General features: G+C 42.9%; 20 non-coding genes and 1 gene segment (V, D, J or C); 9 read left to right on the top strand and 12 right to left on the bottom strand.

Annotated features, from left to right (window-relative positions):
* LOC137795911 (Ig kappa chain V-III region MOPC 63-like) overlaps positions 1-15,237 on the top strand; it is a 249,465-nt gene that overhangs the window by 4,002 nt on the left and 230,226 nt on the right.
* On the bottom strand, positions 1,340-1,411 carry trnah-gug (transfer RNA histidin (anticodon GUG)). The gene has a single exon. It is a non-coding gene; the product is annotated as a tRNA-His (tRNA).
* trnaq-uug (transfer RNA glutamine (anticodon UUG)) lies at positions 3,280-3,351 on the bottom strand. The gene has a single exon. It is a non-coding gene; the product is annotated as a tRNA-Gln (tRNA).
* trnag-ucc (transfer RNA glycine (anticodon UCC)) lies at positions 3,468-3,539 on the top strand. Its single transcript has one exon. It is a non-coding gene; the product is annotated as a tRNA-Gly (tRNA).
* Positions 3,920-4,001, bottom strand: trnas-gcu (transfer RNA serine (anticodon GCU)). The gene has a single exon. It is a non-coding gene; the product is annotated as a tRNA-Ser (tRNA).
* Positions 6,055-6,126, bottom strand: trnah-gug (transfer RNA histidin (anticodon GUG)). Its single transcript has one exon. It is a non-coding gene; the product is annotated as a tRNA-His (tRNA).
* On the bottom strand, positions 6,386-6,458 carry trnar-acg (transfer RNA arginine (anticodon ACG)). The gene has a single exon. It is a non-coding gene; the product is annotated as a tRNA-Arg (tRNA).
* Positions 8,235-8,306, bottom strand: trnaq-uug (transfer RNA glutamine (anticodon UUG)). The gene has a single exon. It is a non-coding gene; the product is annotated as a tRNA-Gln (tRNA).
* Positions 8,423-8,494, top strand: trnag-ucc (transfer RNA glycine (anticodon UCC)). The gene has a single exon. It is a non-coding gene; the product is annotated as a tRNA-Gly (tRNA).
* On the bottom strand, positions 8,752-8,823 carry trnaq-cug (transfer RNA glutamine (anticodon CUG)). Its single transcript has one exon. It is a non-coding gene; the product is annotated as a tRNA-Gln (tRNA).
* trnag-ucc (transfer RNA glycine (anticodon UCC)) lies at positions 8,940-9,011 on the top strand. Its single transcript has one exon. It is a non-coding gene; the product is annotated as a tRNA-Gly (tRNA).
* On the bottom strand, positions 9,258-9,329 carry trnaq-cug (transfer RNA glutamine (anticodon CUG)). Its single transcript has one exon. It is a non-coding gene; the product is annotated as a tRNA-Gln (tRNA).
* On the top strand, positions 9,446-9,517 carry trnag-ucc (transfer RNA glycine (anticodon UCC)). The gene has a single exon. It is a non-coding gene; the product is annotated as a tRNA-Gly (tRNA).
* Positions 9,898-9,979, bottom strand: trnas-gcu (transfer RNA serine (anticodon GCU)). Its single transcript has one exon. It is a non-coding gene; the product is annotated as a tRNA-Ser (tRNA).
* Positions 11,736-11,807, bottom strand: trnah-gug (transfer RNA histidin (anticodon GUG)). The gene has a single exon. It is a non-coding gene; the product is annotated as a tRNA-His (tRNA).
* Positions 12,719-12,790, top strand: trnag-ucc (transfer RNA glycine (anticodon UCC)). The gene has a single exon. It is a non-coding gene; the product is annotated as a tRNA-Gly (tRNA).
* trnaq-cug (transfer RNA glutamine (anticodon CUG)) lies at positions 13,048-13,119 on the bottom strand. The gene has a single exon. It is a non-coding gene; the product is annotated as a tRNA-Gln (tRNA).
* trnag-ucc (transfer RNA glycine (anticodon UCC)) lies at positions 13,738-13,809 on the top strand. The gene has a single exon. It is a non-coding gene; the product is annotated as a tRNA-Gly (tRNA).
* On the top strand, positions 14,240-14,311 carry trnag-ucc (transfer RNA glycine (anticodon UCC)). The gene has a single exon. It is a non-coding gene; the product is annotated as a tRNA-Gly (tRNA).
* Positions 14,569-14,640, bottom strand: trnaq-uug (transfer RNA glutamine (anticodon UUG)). Its single transcript has one exon. It is a non-coding gene; the product is annotated as a tRNA-Gln (tRNA).
* Positions 14,757-14,828, top strand: trnag-ucc (transfer RNA glycine (anticodon UCC)). The gene has a single exon. It is a non-coding gene; the product is annotated as a tRNA-Gly (tRNA).

Genomic DNA, 15,237 nt, shown 5'->3' with positions numbered 1-15,237 from the left:
TGATCCGTTGCACTTTTCAGCAGAAGGGAATTAGCTCAAGTGGTAGAGCGCTTTCTTTGCATGTGAGAGGCAGTGGGATTGATGCCCACATTCTCCAAGTGACTTTGGCTCCTACTCTTATTTGGAAGTATGAGCATTATGGGACTTCTTGCACCAGTTGAGCTGAAGACAGCAACCGTGTTTTTATTCAGTTCCAGGCCATTTTTTGTGTTTTTTGGGCCTGGGAAGTATAAAAAAGCGTTAAATAGCGGGTACTAATCACTATACGATCACGGCCACATGCTTATTTTTTAACGCAAAAACCAGCTCACACATCATTCAGCCTTTTTACAGCTGTAAATGTATTGGAATTAATAGTTATCAGAGCAGGAACTTTAAAAAGTAGCATTAAGCTATATCATTGTTCAAGAATTGTTTGAAGTTCAGGTGCAACTTCAAATGTTCAGAGGAGACGTCAGATTAGTTTTTTACAGTGTTATACAGGGACTTGTTGTACCAGGATTAACAAGCTGAAGAACTGCAGGAGCTAGCCAGGAGTCGAACCTAGAATCTTCTCATCCGTAGTCAGACACGTTAGCCATTGCACCACTAGCCCTACATTGCTACATTTGCTGTAAATTTTATGATGTTTCAGCATTTCATGCAAACTGTTGTGAGTTTTATTTGCTGAACAGATGGAGAACTGCGGACTGGTGTAGCCGGAAAGCATAAGGCTTCACGCAGAAAACACGACTGAAGCTGTCAAGTTTGACACTGTGTGAAGTAAAATGAATGTCAGAGTACAACAACAATAGCTTAAACAACACCAAACATGCTGCCGTGACCCAGATTCGAACCGGGGTTGCTGGGACCACAACACAGAGTACTAACCACTATACGATCACATGATTGACACGGTGCTTATTTTTTAACATAAAAGTCAGTTTACTCATCATTCAGCCTTTTTACAGCTGTAAATCTACTGGAATTAATAGTTATTAGAGCAGGAACTTTAAAAACTAGCATCAAGCTATATCATTGTTCAAGAATTGTTTGAAGTTCAGGTTCAACTTCAAATGTTCAGAGGAGACGTCAGATTAGTTTTTTTACAGTGTAATACAGGGACTTGTTGGACCAGTATCAATCTGTGAACAAGCTAAAGAACTGCATGTAAATTTTATGACGTTCCAGTATTTCATGCAGTTTTATTTGCTGAACAGATGGAGAACTCCGGACTGGTGTAGCCGGAAAGCATACGGCTTCACGCAGAAAACACGACTGAAGCTGTCAAGTTTGACACTGTGTGAAGTAAGACGAATGTCAGAGTACAACAAGAATAGCTTAAACAACACCAACATGCTGCCGTGACCCGGATTCGAACCAGGGTTGCTGCGACCACAACGCAGAGTACTAACCACTATACTATCACGGCCACATGACTATTTTTTAACGTAAAAACCAGCTCACACATCGTTCAGCCTTTTTACAGCTGTAAATCTACTGGAATTAATAGTTATTAGAGGAGGAACTTTAAAAACTAGCATCAAGCTATATCATCGTTCAAGAATTGTTTGAAACTAAGGTGCAACTTCAAATGTTCAGAGCAGACGTCAGATGAGGTTTTTTTACAGTGTTATACAGGGACTTGTTGGACCAGGATCAATCTGTGAACAAGCTGAAGAACTGCACAGGATAGCCAGGAGTTGAACCTAGAATCTTCTGATCCGGAGTCAGACGCATTATCCATTGCGCCACTAGCCTTCCAGTGATACTTTTGCTGTACATTCCATGATGTTCCAGCATTTCATGCAAACTGTTGTGAGTTTTATTTGCTGAACAGATGGAGAACTCCGGACTGGTGTAGCCGGAAAGCATAAGGCTTCACGCAGAAAACACGACTGAAGCTGTCAAGTTTGACACTGTGTGAAGTAAGACGAATGTCAGAGTACAACAAGAATAGCTTAAACAACATCAACATGCTGCCGTGACCCGAATTCGAAACGGGGTTGCTGCGACCACAACGCAGAGTACTCACCACTATACGATCACGGCCACATGATTGACACAGTGCTTATCTTTTAACATAAAAGTCAGTTTACACATCATTCAGCCTTTTTACAGCTGTAAATCTACTGGAATTAATAGTTATTAGAGCAGGAACTTTAAAAACTACCATCAAGCTATATCATTGTTCAAGAATTTATTAAGATAAGGTGCAATTTCAAATGTTCAGAGTAGACGTCAGATAAGTTTTTTCCAGTGATATACAGGGACTTGTTGGACGAGGATCAATCTGTGAACAAGCTAAAGAACTGCACGAGCTGCAGACCTGTTTCTTGTTGTTAGCGGCTGGTTCCCCCTGCGATCTTGCTTCATTTGAGAAGCTGACTGACATAATTGTGACTATCAGACACCAGCAATGAGTTTGAATGTCAGCTAGTATCCCACGTGTCTCATATTCTCGAGTACCACACTGTATTAACCCAAATGTAAACCGGTATCCCCAATGTCAGTCTCGTATTCTAGAGCACCAGGGTTGCGACACTCTAAATGGGCCAAATAAGGGTTTTAACTGAAGGGGTGTGCTTAAGTGTGGGTCCACGGGGTCTGATGGTGAGCCGGGTCAGGGGGTGAGCTCCAGTGGTGGGTCTGGTTCTCAAGGGGTCTCTTAAAGCATGTCGCCCGTTTCCTTATGCTGTGCATTTACAACTTGGGGCATTTTGACACTCTTCCTGCCAGCGGAACGCTCCTCGTCAAGGAATCCTGGTCTTCCGCGTGACAAGCAGAGATACTGTACTCGATACGAAAGAGGATTGATGAACTTGGATTTTGGGTTGGTTTTTCGGGATATACAGGGAATACAAAGAATGATAGCGTGAAAATGTGAAAGCTAAATGCACATTTACTGTCCCTTCTTGTGTTACATTTTAGTTCATTCAATTTTTGTGGAACTATGCTAAGCCCTTTCAGTGCATTGTTGGTATAGTGGCTAGCAGAGCTCCCTTCTAAGCATTTGACCAGGGTTCAATTCCCAGCCAATGAATCTCAATGATAAGTATGTCCTACACATGGTGGCTGAACATTTTAGGGTTACTTTCTTAAATAAACAAAGATTTCTTTCATTGGAAAAAAAAAGTCCTTGAACCGCCGAAAATGTCTTGCGAAAGATCAAAGTTGTGCCTTTAGAAGTACACGCCAAATTTTGTGGCTACTTGCATTGTCTCACTTATCTCGATATCACATTTGAGTTTCACAAAAGCATGGGAAGAACGTGGCAGTTGTTTTCCATGTGCATAATGAAGGTTCCACCGAGACTTGAACTCGGATCACTGGATTCAAAGTCCAAAGTGCTGACCTTTACACCATGGAACCAAGCTCTTTTGGTTCCTTGTTGTGGTTGAAGGTAAATCTGTCAGTTCCCAATGTTACGCACTGACTTACATTTCAGTTCATTCAATTTTTGTGTCATCATGCCAGGCTCTTTTTGTGCATTGGTGGTATAGTGGTGAGCATAGCTGCCTTCCAAGCAGTTGACCTGGGTTTGATTCCCATCCAATGCATCTCTACGATCAGTACGTCCACTTATGTCCGAGACATGGTGAATCAACATTTTAGGGTTACTGTCTTAAATAAACAAAGCCTTCTTTCATTGGAAAAAAAAAATAGTCCTTGAACCGCCGAAGATGTCTTGTGAATGATCAAAGTTGTGCCTTTAGACGTGCACGCCAAACATTCGTGGCTACTTGCATTGTCTGACTTATCTCCATATCCCATTTGAGTTTTACTACAGCATGGGAACAACGTGATAGTATTATCACATTTTAGACTTTTCTTGCTTGAAATGAGCAATTTCTAATCTTGAAACTGCATTTTGCTTGGGTCTTGAGCTCAATGGTGCACATTATGCCCATGACATGGCAGACCAAAGCAAAGTGGACTGCGACGAGGATGGGATTCGAACCCACGCGTGCATAGCACAATGGATTAGCAGTCCATCGCCTTAACCACTCGGCCACCTCGTCGTCTCAACGCCCTAGCGTGAAAGGTCCGGTCCAGTTCACCTTCCAAACTGATTATACAGGTCTGGAATGTTTGGAAAAGTGTGACCTGGCGGGGGTAGAGGAGGAGATATAGGCGTCTTTTGCCTGAGACGTAAACCACTCTTGGGGAATTAGCTCAAATGGTAGAGTGCTCGCTTAGCATGCGAGAAGTAGTGGGATCGATGCCTGCATTCTCCACCTCTCTGAAAGACTTTATTTTCTGATACTGATGGAAAACAAGTTTTTTGTTTAAAGTGTCCTCCGCAAATTGGGCAGGATCAGGGAGCATCTTGTTGCAGTGGCTGCTGGCCTACCCTATCTTCATTGGATCCCAGTGGAGTCCACAAAGTATTCAAAGATTGCAACTACCAAATGTCAACATAAAATTCAGTTCCAGGCCATTTTTTGTGTATTTTTTATGGGCCTGGAAAGTTGAAAAAAAGCGATAAATAGCGGGTAGGAGAATAGACGGGTAGGAGGAGGCGTGGCACGTTGATCCATTGCCCTCTTTTGCAGAGGGGAATTAGCTCAAATGGTAGAGCGCTCGCTTAGCATGCGAGAAGTAGCGGGATCGATGCCTGCATTCTCCACCTCTTTGAAATACTTTGTTTTCTGATATTGAGAGGAAACAAGTTTGTTGTTTAAAGTGTCGTCCGCTAATTGGGGAGTATCAGGGCCCATGTTGTCGCAATGGCTGCTAAGACTTAAACCTTCCAAAGTGATTATACAGGTCAGGAATGTTTGGAAAAGTGTGAACTGGCGGGGGTAGAGGAGGAGATATAGGTGGCTCTTCCCTGAGCCTTAAACCAATTGTGGGGAATTAGCTCAAATGGTAGAGTGCTCGCTTAGCATGCGAGAAGTAGTGGGATCGATGCCCGCATTCTCCACCTCTTTGAAAGACTTCGTTTTCTGACATTGAGAGGAAAACAAGCTTGTTGTTTCAAGGTTCCTCCGCTAATCGGGCATGATCAGGGAGCATGTTGTCGCAATGGCTTCTGAGGATCATCGAGCATGTTGTCGCAATGGCTGCTGGCCTACCCTGTCTTCATTGGATCCCAGTGGAGTCCACAAAGTATTGCAAAGATTGCAACTACCAAATGTCACCATAAACGTCAGTTCCTGGCCATTTTTTGTGTTTTTATGGGCTTGGGAAGTTTAAAAAAGCGTTAAATAGCGGGCAGGAGAACAGGCAGGTAGGAGGAGGCCAAGCACGTTGATCCGTTGCACTTTTCAGCAGAGGGGAATTAGCTCAAGTGGTAGAGTGCTTGCTTTGCATGCGAGAGGCAGTGGGATCGATGCCCACATTCTCCAAGTGACTTTGGCTCCTACTCTTATTTGGAAGTATGAGCATTATGGGACTTCTTGCACCAGTTGAGCTGAAGACAGCAACCGTGTTTTTATTCAGTTCCAGGCCATTTCTTGTGTTTTTTGGGCCTGGGAAGTATAAAAAAGCGTTAAATAGCGGGTACTAATCACTATACGATCACGGTTCCATGCTTATTTTTTAACGCAAAAACCAGCTCACACATCATTCAGCCTTTTTACAGCTGTAAATGTACTGGAAATAATAGTTATCAGAGCAGGAACTTTAAAAACTAGCATCAAGCTATATCATTGTTCAAAAATTGTTTGAAGTTCAGGTGCAACTTCAAATGTTCAGAGTAGACGTCAGATTAGTTTTGTAGAGTGTTATACTGGGACTTGTTGTACAAGGATTTACTAGCTGAAGAACTGCATGAGCTAGCCAGGAGTTGAACCTACAATCTTCTGATCCATAGTCAGACACGCTATCCATTGCGACACTAGCCCTACATTGCTAAATTTGCTGTAAATTTTATGATGTTCCAGCATTTCATGCAAACTGTTGTGAGTTTTATTTGCTGAACAGATGGAGAAGTCCGGACTGGTGTAGCGGGAAAGCATCAGGCTTCACGCAGAAAACATGATTGAAGCTGTCAAGTTTGACACTTTGTAAAGTAAGACGAATGCCAGTGAACAACAACAATAGCTTAAACAACACACAATTAGAACATGCTGCCGTGACCCGGATTCGAACCGGGGTTGCTGCAACCACAACGCAGAGTACTAACCACTATACGATCACGGCCACATGATTGACAAGTGCTTTTTTTTCACATAAAAGTCAGTTTACACATCATTCAGCCTTTTTACAGCTGTAATAATAAATAGTTATTAGAGCAGGAACTTTAAAAACTAGCATCAAGCTATATCATCGTTCAAGAATTGTTTGAAACTAAGGTGCAACTTCAAATGTTCAGAGCAGGCGTCAGATGAGTTTTTTTTTAGAGTGTTATACAGGGACTTGTTGGACCAGGATCAATCTGTGAACAAGCTAAAGAACTGCACGAGCTAGCCAGGAGTCGAACCTAGAATCTTCTGATCCGTAGTCAGACGCGTTATCCATTGCGCCACTAGCCCTACACTGATACTTTTGCTGTAAATTTCATGATGTGCCAGCATTTCATGCAAACTGTTGTGAGTTTTATTTGCTGAACATATGGAGAACTCCGGACTGGTGTAGCCGGAAAGCATAAGGCTTTACGCAGAAAACACGACTGAAGCTGTCAAGTTTGACACTGTGTGAAGTAAGACGAATGTCAGAGTACAACAAGAATAGCTTAAACGAGACCAACATGCTGCTGTGACCCGGATTCAAACCTGGGTTGCTGCGACCACAACGCAGAGTACTAACCACTATACGATCACAGCCACATGATTGACACAGTGCTTATTTTTTCACATAAAAGTCAGTTTACACATCATTCAGCCTTCTTACAGCTGTAAATCTACTGGAATTAATAGTTATTAGAGAAGGAACTGTAGCTGTCAAGTTTGACACTGTGTGAACTAAGACGAATGTCAGAGTACAACAAGAATAGCTTAAACAACACCAACATGCTGCCGTGACCCGGATTCGAACCGGGGTTGCTGCAACCACAATGCACGGCCACATGATTGACACTGCTTATTTTTTAAAGTAAAAGTCAGTTTACACATCATTCAGCCTTTTTACAGCTGTAAATCTACTGGAATTAATAGTTATTAGAGCAGGAACTTTAAAAACTACCATCAAGCTATATCATTGTTCAAGAATTTATTAAGATAAGGTGCAATTTCAAATGTTCAGAGTAGACGTCAGATAAGTTTTTTCCAGTGATATACAGGAACTTGTTGGACGAGGATCAATCTGTGAACAAGCTAAAGAACTGCACGAGCTGCAGACCTGTTTCTTGTTGTTAGCGGCTGGTTCCCCCTGCGATCTTGCTTCATTTGAGAAGCTGACTGACATAATTGTGACTATCAGACACCAGCAATGAGTTTGAATGTCAGCTAGTATCCCACGTGTCTCATATTCTCGAGTACCACACTGTATTAACCCAAATGTAAACCGGTATCCCCAATGTCAGTCTCGTATTCTAGAGCACCAGGGTTGCGACACTCTAAATGGGCCAAATAAGGGTTTTAACTGAAGGGGTGTGCTTAAGTGTGGGTCCACGGGGTCTGATGGTGAGCCGGGTCAGGGGGTGAGCTCCAGTGGTGGGTCTGGTTCTCAAGGGGTCTCTTAAAGCATGTCGCCCGTTTCCTTATGCTGTGCATTTACAACTTGGGGCATTTTGACAATCTTCCTGCCAGCGGAACGCTCCCCGTCAAGGAATCCTGGTCTTCCGCGTGACAAGCGGAGATACTGTACTCGATACGAAAGAGGATTGATGAACTTGGATTTTGGGTTGGTTTTTCGGGATATACAGGGAATACAAAGAATGATAGCGTGAAAATGTGAAAGCTAAATGCACATTTACTGTCCCTTCTTGTGTTACATTTTAGTTCATTCAATTTTTGTGGAACTATGCTAAGCCCTTTCAGTGCATTGTTGGTATAGTGGCTAGCAGAGCTCCCTTCTAAGCATTTGACCAGGGTTCAATTCCCAGCCAATGAATCTCAATGATAAGTATGTCCTACACATGGTGGCTGAACATTTTAGGGTTACTTTCTTAAATAAACAAAGATTTCTTTCATTGGAAAAAAAAAGTCCTTGAACCGCCGAAAATGTCTTGCGAAAGATCAAAGTTGTGCCTTTAGAAGTACACGCCAAATTTTGTGGCTACTTGCATTGTCTCACTTATCTCGATATCACATTTGAGTTTCACAAAAGCATGGGAAGAACGTGGCAGTTGTTTTCCATGTGCATAATGAAGGTTCCACCAAGACTTGAACTCGGATCACTGGATTCAAAGTCCAAAGTGCTGACCTTTACACCATGGAACCAAGCTCTTTTGGTTCCTTGTTGTGGTTGAAGGTAAATCTGTCAGTTCCCAATGTTACGCACTGACTTACATTTCAGTTCATTCAATTTTTGTGTCATCATGCCAGGCTCTTTTTGTGCATTGGTGGTATAGTGGTGAGCATAGCTGCCTTCCAAGCAGTTGACCTGGGTTCGATTCCCAGCCAATGCATCTCTATGATCAATATGTCCTGGACATGGTGGCTGAACATTTTAGGGTTACTGTCTTAAATAAACAACGTGTTCTTCCGTTGGAAAAATAGTGTACTTGGATCGCCGCAAATGTCTTCCGAATGATCAAAGTTGTGCCTTTGGAGGTTGACGGCAAATTTTGTGGCTACTTGCATTGTCTCACTTATCTCCATGTCCCATTTGAGTTTCACAAGAGCATGGGAACAACGTGGCAGTTGTTTTCCATGTGCATAATGAAGGTTCCACCGAGACTTGAACTCGGATCACTGGATTCAGAGTCCAAAGTGCTGACCATTACACCATGGAACCAAGCGCTTTAGTTTCCTTGTTGTGGTTGAAGGTAAATCTGTCAGTTCCCAATGTTACGCACTGACTTACATTTCAGTTCATTCAATTTTTGTGTCATCATGCCAGGCTCTTTTTGTGCATTGGTGGTATAGTGGTGAGCATAGCTGCCTTCCAAGCAGTTGACCTGGGTTCGATTCCCAGCCAATGCATCTCTATGATCAATATGTCCTGGACATGGTGGCTCAAAATTTTAGGGTTACTGTCTAAAATAAACAACGTGTTCTTGCGTTGGAAAAATAGTGTACTTGGATCGCCGCGAATGATCAAAGTTGTGCCTTTGGAGGTTGACGCCAAATTTTGTGGCTAATTGCATTGTCTCACTTATCTATATATCACATTTGAGTTTCACAACAGCATGGGAACAACGTGGCAGTTGTTTTCCATGTGCATAATGAAGGTTCCACCGAGACTTGAACTCGGATCACTGGATTCAGAGTCCAAAGTGCTGACCATTACACCATGGAACCAAGCGCTTTAGTTTCCTTGTTGTGGTTGAAGGTAAATCTGTCAGTTCCCAATGTTACACACTGACTTACATTTCAGTTCATTCAATTTTTGTGTCATCATGCCAGGCTCTCTTTGTGCATTGGTGGTATAGTGGTGAGCATAGCTGCCTTCCAAGCAGTTGACCTGGGTTTGATTCCCATCCAATGCATCTCTACGATCAGTACGTCCACTTATGTCCGAGACATGGTGAATCAACATTTTAGGGTTACTGTCTTAAATAAACAAAGCCTTCTTTCATTGGAAAAAAAAAATAGTCCTTGAACCGCCGAAGATGTCTTGTGAATGATCAAAGTTGTGCCTTTAGACGTGCACGCCAAACATTCGTGGCTACTTGCATTGTCTGACTTATCTCCATATCCCATTTGAGTTTTACTACAGCATGGGAACAACGTGATAGTATTATCACATTTTAGACTTTTCTTGCTTGAAATGAGCAATTTCTAATCTTGAAACTGCATTTTGCTTGGGTCTTGAGCTCAATGGTGCACATTATGCCCATGACATGGCAGACCAAAGCAAAGTGGACTGCGACGAGGATGGGATTCGAACCCACGCGTGCATAGCACAATGGATTAGCAGTCCATCGCCTTAACCACTCGGCCACCTCGTCGTCTCAACGCCCTGGCGTGAAAGGTCCGGTCCAGTTCACCTTCCAAACTGATTATACAGGTCTGGAATGTTTGGAAAAGTGTGACCTGGCGGGGGTAGAGGAGGAGATATAGGCGTCTTTTGCCTGAGGCGTAAACTACTCTTGGGGAATTAGCTCAAATGGTAGAGTGCTCGCTTAGCATGCGAGAAGTAGTGGGATCGATGCCTGCATTCTCCACCTCTCTGAAAGACTTTATTTTCTGATACTGATGGAAAACAAGTTTGTTGTTTAAAGTGTCCTCCGCAAATTGGGCAGCATCAGGGAGCATCTTGTTGCAGTGGCTGCTGGCCTACCCTATCTTCATTGGATCCCAGTGGAGTCCACAAAGTATTCAAAGATTGCAACTACCAAATGTCAACATAAAATTCAGTTCCAGGCCATTTTTTGTGTATTTTTTATGGGCCTGGAAAGTTGAAAAAAAGCGATAAATAGCGGGTAGGAGAATAGACGGGTAGGAGGAGGCGTGGCACGTTGATCCATTGCCCTCTTTTGCAGAGGGGAATTAGCTCAAATGGTAGAGCGCTCGCTTAGCATGCGAGAAGTAGCGGGATCGATGCCCGCATTCTCCACCTCTTTGAAATACTTTGTTTTCTGATATTGAGAGGAAAACAAGCTTGTTGTTTAAAGGTTCCTCCGCTAATCGGGCATGATCAGGGAGCATGTTGTCGCAATGGCTTCTGAGGATCATCGAGCATGTTGTCGCAGTGGCTGCTGGCCTACCCTATCTTCATTGGATCCCAGTGGAGTCCACAAAGTATTGCAAAGATTGCAACTACCAAATGTCACCATAAACGTCAGTTCCTGGCCATTTTTTGTGTTTTTATGGGCTTGGGAAGTTTAAAAAAGCGTTAAATAGCGGGCAGGAGAACAGGCAGGTAGGAGGAGGCCAAGCACGTTGATCCGTTGCACTTTTCAGCAGAGGGGAATTAGCTCAAGTGGTAGAGTGCTTGCTTTGCATGCGAGAGGCAGTGGGATTGATGCCCACATTCTCCAAGTGACTTTGGCTCCTACTCTTATTTGGAAGTATGAGCATTATGGGACTTCTTGCACCAGTTGAGCTGAAGACAGCAACCGTGTTTTTATTCAGTTCCAGGCCATTTTTTGTGTTTTTTGGGCCTGGGAAGTATAAAAAAGCGTTAAATAGCGGGTACTAATCACTATACGATCACGGTTCCATGCTTATTTTTTAACGCAAAAACCAGCTCACACATCATTCAGCCTTTTTACAGCTGTAAATGTACTGGAAATAATAGTTATCAGAGCAGGAACTTTAAAAACTAGCATCAAGCTATATCATTGTTCAAAAATTGTTTGAAGTTCAGGTGCAACTTCAAATGTTCAGAGTAGACGTCAGATTAGTTTTGTAGAGTGTTATACTGGGACTTGTTGTACAAGGATTTACTAGCTGAAGAACTGCATGAGCTAGCCAGGAGTTGAACCTACAATCTTCTGATCCATAGTCAGACACGCTATCCATTGCGACACTAGCCCTACATTGGTAAATTTGCTGTAAATTTTATGATGTTCCAGCATTTCATGCAAACTGTTGTGAGTTTTATTTGCTGAACAGATGGAGAAGTCCGGACTAGTGTAGCGGGAAAGCATCAGGCTTCACGCAGAAAACATGATTGAAGCTGTCAAGTTTGACACTTTGTAAAGTAAGACGAATGCCAGTGAACAACAACAATAGCTTAAACAACACACAATTAGAACATGCTGCCGTGACCCGGATTCGAACCGGGGTTGCTGCAACCACAACGCAGAGTACTAACCACTATACGATCACGGCCACATGATTGACAAGTGCTTTTTTTTTCACATAAAAGTCAGTTTACACATCATTCAGCCTTTTTACAGCTGTAATAATAAATAGTTATTAGAGCAGGAACTTTAAAAACTAGCATCAAGCTATATCATCGTTCAAGAATTGTTTGAAACTAAGGTGCAACTTCAAATGTTCAGAGTAGACGTCAGATAAGTTTTTTCCAGTGATATACAGGGACTTGTTGGACGAGGATCAATCTGTGAACAAGCTAAAGAACTGCACGAGCTGCAGACCTGTTTCTTGTTGTTAGCGGCTGGTTCCCCCTGCGATCTTGCTTCATTTGAGAAGCTGACTGACATAATTGTGACTATCAGACACCAGCAATGAGTTTGAATGTCAGCTAGTATCCCACGTGTCTCATATTCTCGAGTACCACACTGTATTAACCCAAATGTAAACCGGTATCCCCAATGTCAGTCTCGTATTCTAGAGCACCAGGGTTGCGACACTCTAAATGGGCCAAATAAGGGTTTTAACTGAAGGGGTGTGCTTAAGTGTGGGTCCACGGGGTCTGATGGTGAGCCGGGTCAGGGGGTGAGCTCCAGTGGTGGGTCTGGTTCTCAAGGGGTCTCTTAAAGCCTGTCGCCCGTTTCCTTATGCTGTGCATTTACAACTTGGGGCATTTTGACACCTGTCCTGCCAGCGGAACGCTCCCCGTCAAGGAATCCTGGTCTTCCGCGTGACAAGCGTAGATACTGTACTCGATACGAAAGAGGATTGATGAACTTGGATTTTGGGTTGGTTTTTCGGGATATACAGGGAATACAAAGAATGATAGCGTGAAAATGTGAAAGCTAAATGCACATTTACTGTCCCTTCTTGTGTTACATTTTAGTTCATTCAATTTTTGTGTCATCATGCCAGGCTCTTTTTGTGCGTTGGTGGTATAGTGGTGAGCATAGCTGCCTTCCAAGCAGTTGACCTGGGTTCGATTCCAAGCCAATGCATCTCTATGATCAATATGTCCTGAACATGGTGGCTGAACATTTTAGGGTTACTGTCTTAAATAAACAACGTGTTCTTCCGTTGGAAAAATAGTGTACTTGGATCGCCGCAAATGTCTTGCGAATGATCAAAGTTGTGCCTTTGGAGGTTGACGCCAAATTTTGTGGCTAATTGCATTGTCTCACTTATCTATATATCACATTTGAGTTTCACAACAGCATGGGAAGAACGTGGCAGTTTTTTTCCATGTGCATAATGAAGGTTCCACCGAGACTTGAACTCGGATCACTGGATTCAGAGTCCAAAGTGCTGACCATTACACCATGGAACCAAGCTCTTTAGTTTCCTTGTTGTGGTTGAAGGTAAATCTGTCAGTTCCCAATGTTACACACTGACTTACATTTCAGTTCATTCAATTTTTGTGTCATCATGCCAGGCTCTTTTTGTGCATTGGTGGTATAGTGCTGAGCATAGCTGGCTTCCAAGCAGTTGACCTGGGTTCGATTCCCAGCCAATGCATCTCTATGATCAATATGTCCTGGACATGGTGGCTGAACATTTTAGGGTTACTGTCTTAAATAAACAACGTGCTCTTCCTTTGGAAAAATAGTGTACTTGGATCGCCGCAAATGTCTTGCGAATGATCAAAGTTGTGCCTTTGGAGGTTGACGCCAAATTTTGTGGCTACTTGCATTGTCTCACTTATCTCCATATCCCATTTGAGTTTCACAAGAGCATGGGAACAACGTGGCAGTTGTTTTCCATGTGCATAATGAAGGTTCCAGCAAGACTTGAACTCGGATCCAGAGTGCTGACCATTACACCATGGAACCAAGCACTTTAGTTTGCTTGTTATGGATGAAGGTACTTGTGATAGTTCCCAATGTCAAACACTGACTTACATTTCAGTTCATTCAATTTTTGTGTCATCATGCCAGGCTCATTTTGTGCATTGGTGGTATTGTGGTGAGCATAGCTGCCTTCCAAGCAGTTGCCCTGGGTTTGATTCCCAGCCAATGCATCTCTATGATCAATATGTCCTGAACATGGTGGCTGAACATTTTAGGGTTACTGTCTTAAATAAACAACGTGTTCTTCCGTTGAAAAAATAGTGTACTTGGATCGCTGCAAATGTCTTGCGAATGATCAAAGTTGTGCCTTTGGAGGTTGACTCCAAATTTTGTGGCTACTTGCATTGTCTCACTTATCTCCATATCCCATTTGAGTTTCACAACAGCATGGGAACAACGTGGCAGTTGTTTTCCATGTGCATAATGAAGGTTCCACCGAGACTTGAACTCGGATCCAGAGTGCTGACCATTACACCATGGAACCGAGCACTTTAGTTTGCTTGTTATGGATGAAGGTACTTGTGATAGTTCCCAATGTTACACACTGACTTACATTTCAGTTCATTCAATTTTTGTGTCATCATGCCAGGCTCTTTTTGTGCATTGGTGGTATAGTGGTGAGCATAGGTGCCTTCCAAGCAGTTGACCTGGGTTTGATTCCCAGCCAATGCATCTCTATGATCACATTGTCCTGGAAATGTTGGCTGAAAGTTTTAGGGTTACTGTCTTAAATAAACAACGAGCTCTTTTATTGGAAAAATAGTGTACTTGGATCGCCGCAAATGTCTTGCGAATGATCAAAGTTGTGCCTTTGGAGGTTGTTGCCAAATTTTGTGGCTACTTGCATTGTCTCACTTACCTGCATATCCCATTTGAGTTTCACAAGAGCATGGGAACAATGTGGCAGTTGTTTTCCATGTGCTTAATGAAGGTTCCACCGAGACTTGAACTCGGATCACTGGATTCAAAGTCCAAAGTGCTGACCTTTACACCATGGAACCAAGCTCTTTAATTGCCTTGTTGTGGTTTAAGGTAAATCTGTCAGTTCCCAATGTTACGCGCTGACTTACATTTCAGTTCATTCAATTTTTGTGTCATCATGCCAGGCTCTTTTTGTGCGTTGGTGGTATAGTGGTGAGCATAGCTGCCTTCCAAGCAGTTGACCTGGGTTCGATTCCCAGCCAATGCATCTCTATGATCAATATGTCCTGAATGTGGTGGCTGAACATTTTAGGGTTACTGTCTTAAATAAACAACGTGTTCTACCGTTGGAAAAATAGTGTACTTGGATCGCCGCAAATGTCTTGCGAATGATCAAAGTTGTGCCTTTGGAGGTTGACGCCAAATTTTGTGGCTAATTGCATTGCCTCACTTATCTCGATATCACATTTGAGTTTCACAAGAGCATGGGAACAACGTGGCAGTTGTTTTCCATGTGCATAATGAAGGTTCCACCAAGACTTGAACTCGGATCCAGAGTGCTGACCATTACACCATGGAACCAAGCACTTTAGTTTGCTTGTTATGGATGAAGGTACTTGTGATAGTTCCCAATGTTACACACTGACTTACATTTCAGTTCATTCAATTTTTATGTC

This window comes from Clinocottus analis, unplaced genomic scaffold (assembly GCF_023055335.1).
Source record: "Clinocottus analis isolate CAN_PGR_092001 unplaced genomic scaffold, fCliAna1.0.p SCAF_3, whole genome shotgun sequence".
NCBI lineage: Eukaryota > Metazoa > Chordata > Actinopteri > Perciformes > Cottidae > Clinocottus > Clinocottus analis.
The sequence above is the reverse complement of the archived record's forward strand: the minus strand, read 5'-3'. Positions and strand labels throughout refer to the sequence as shown.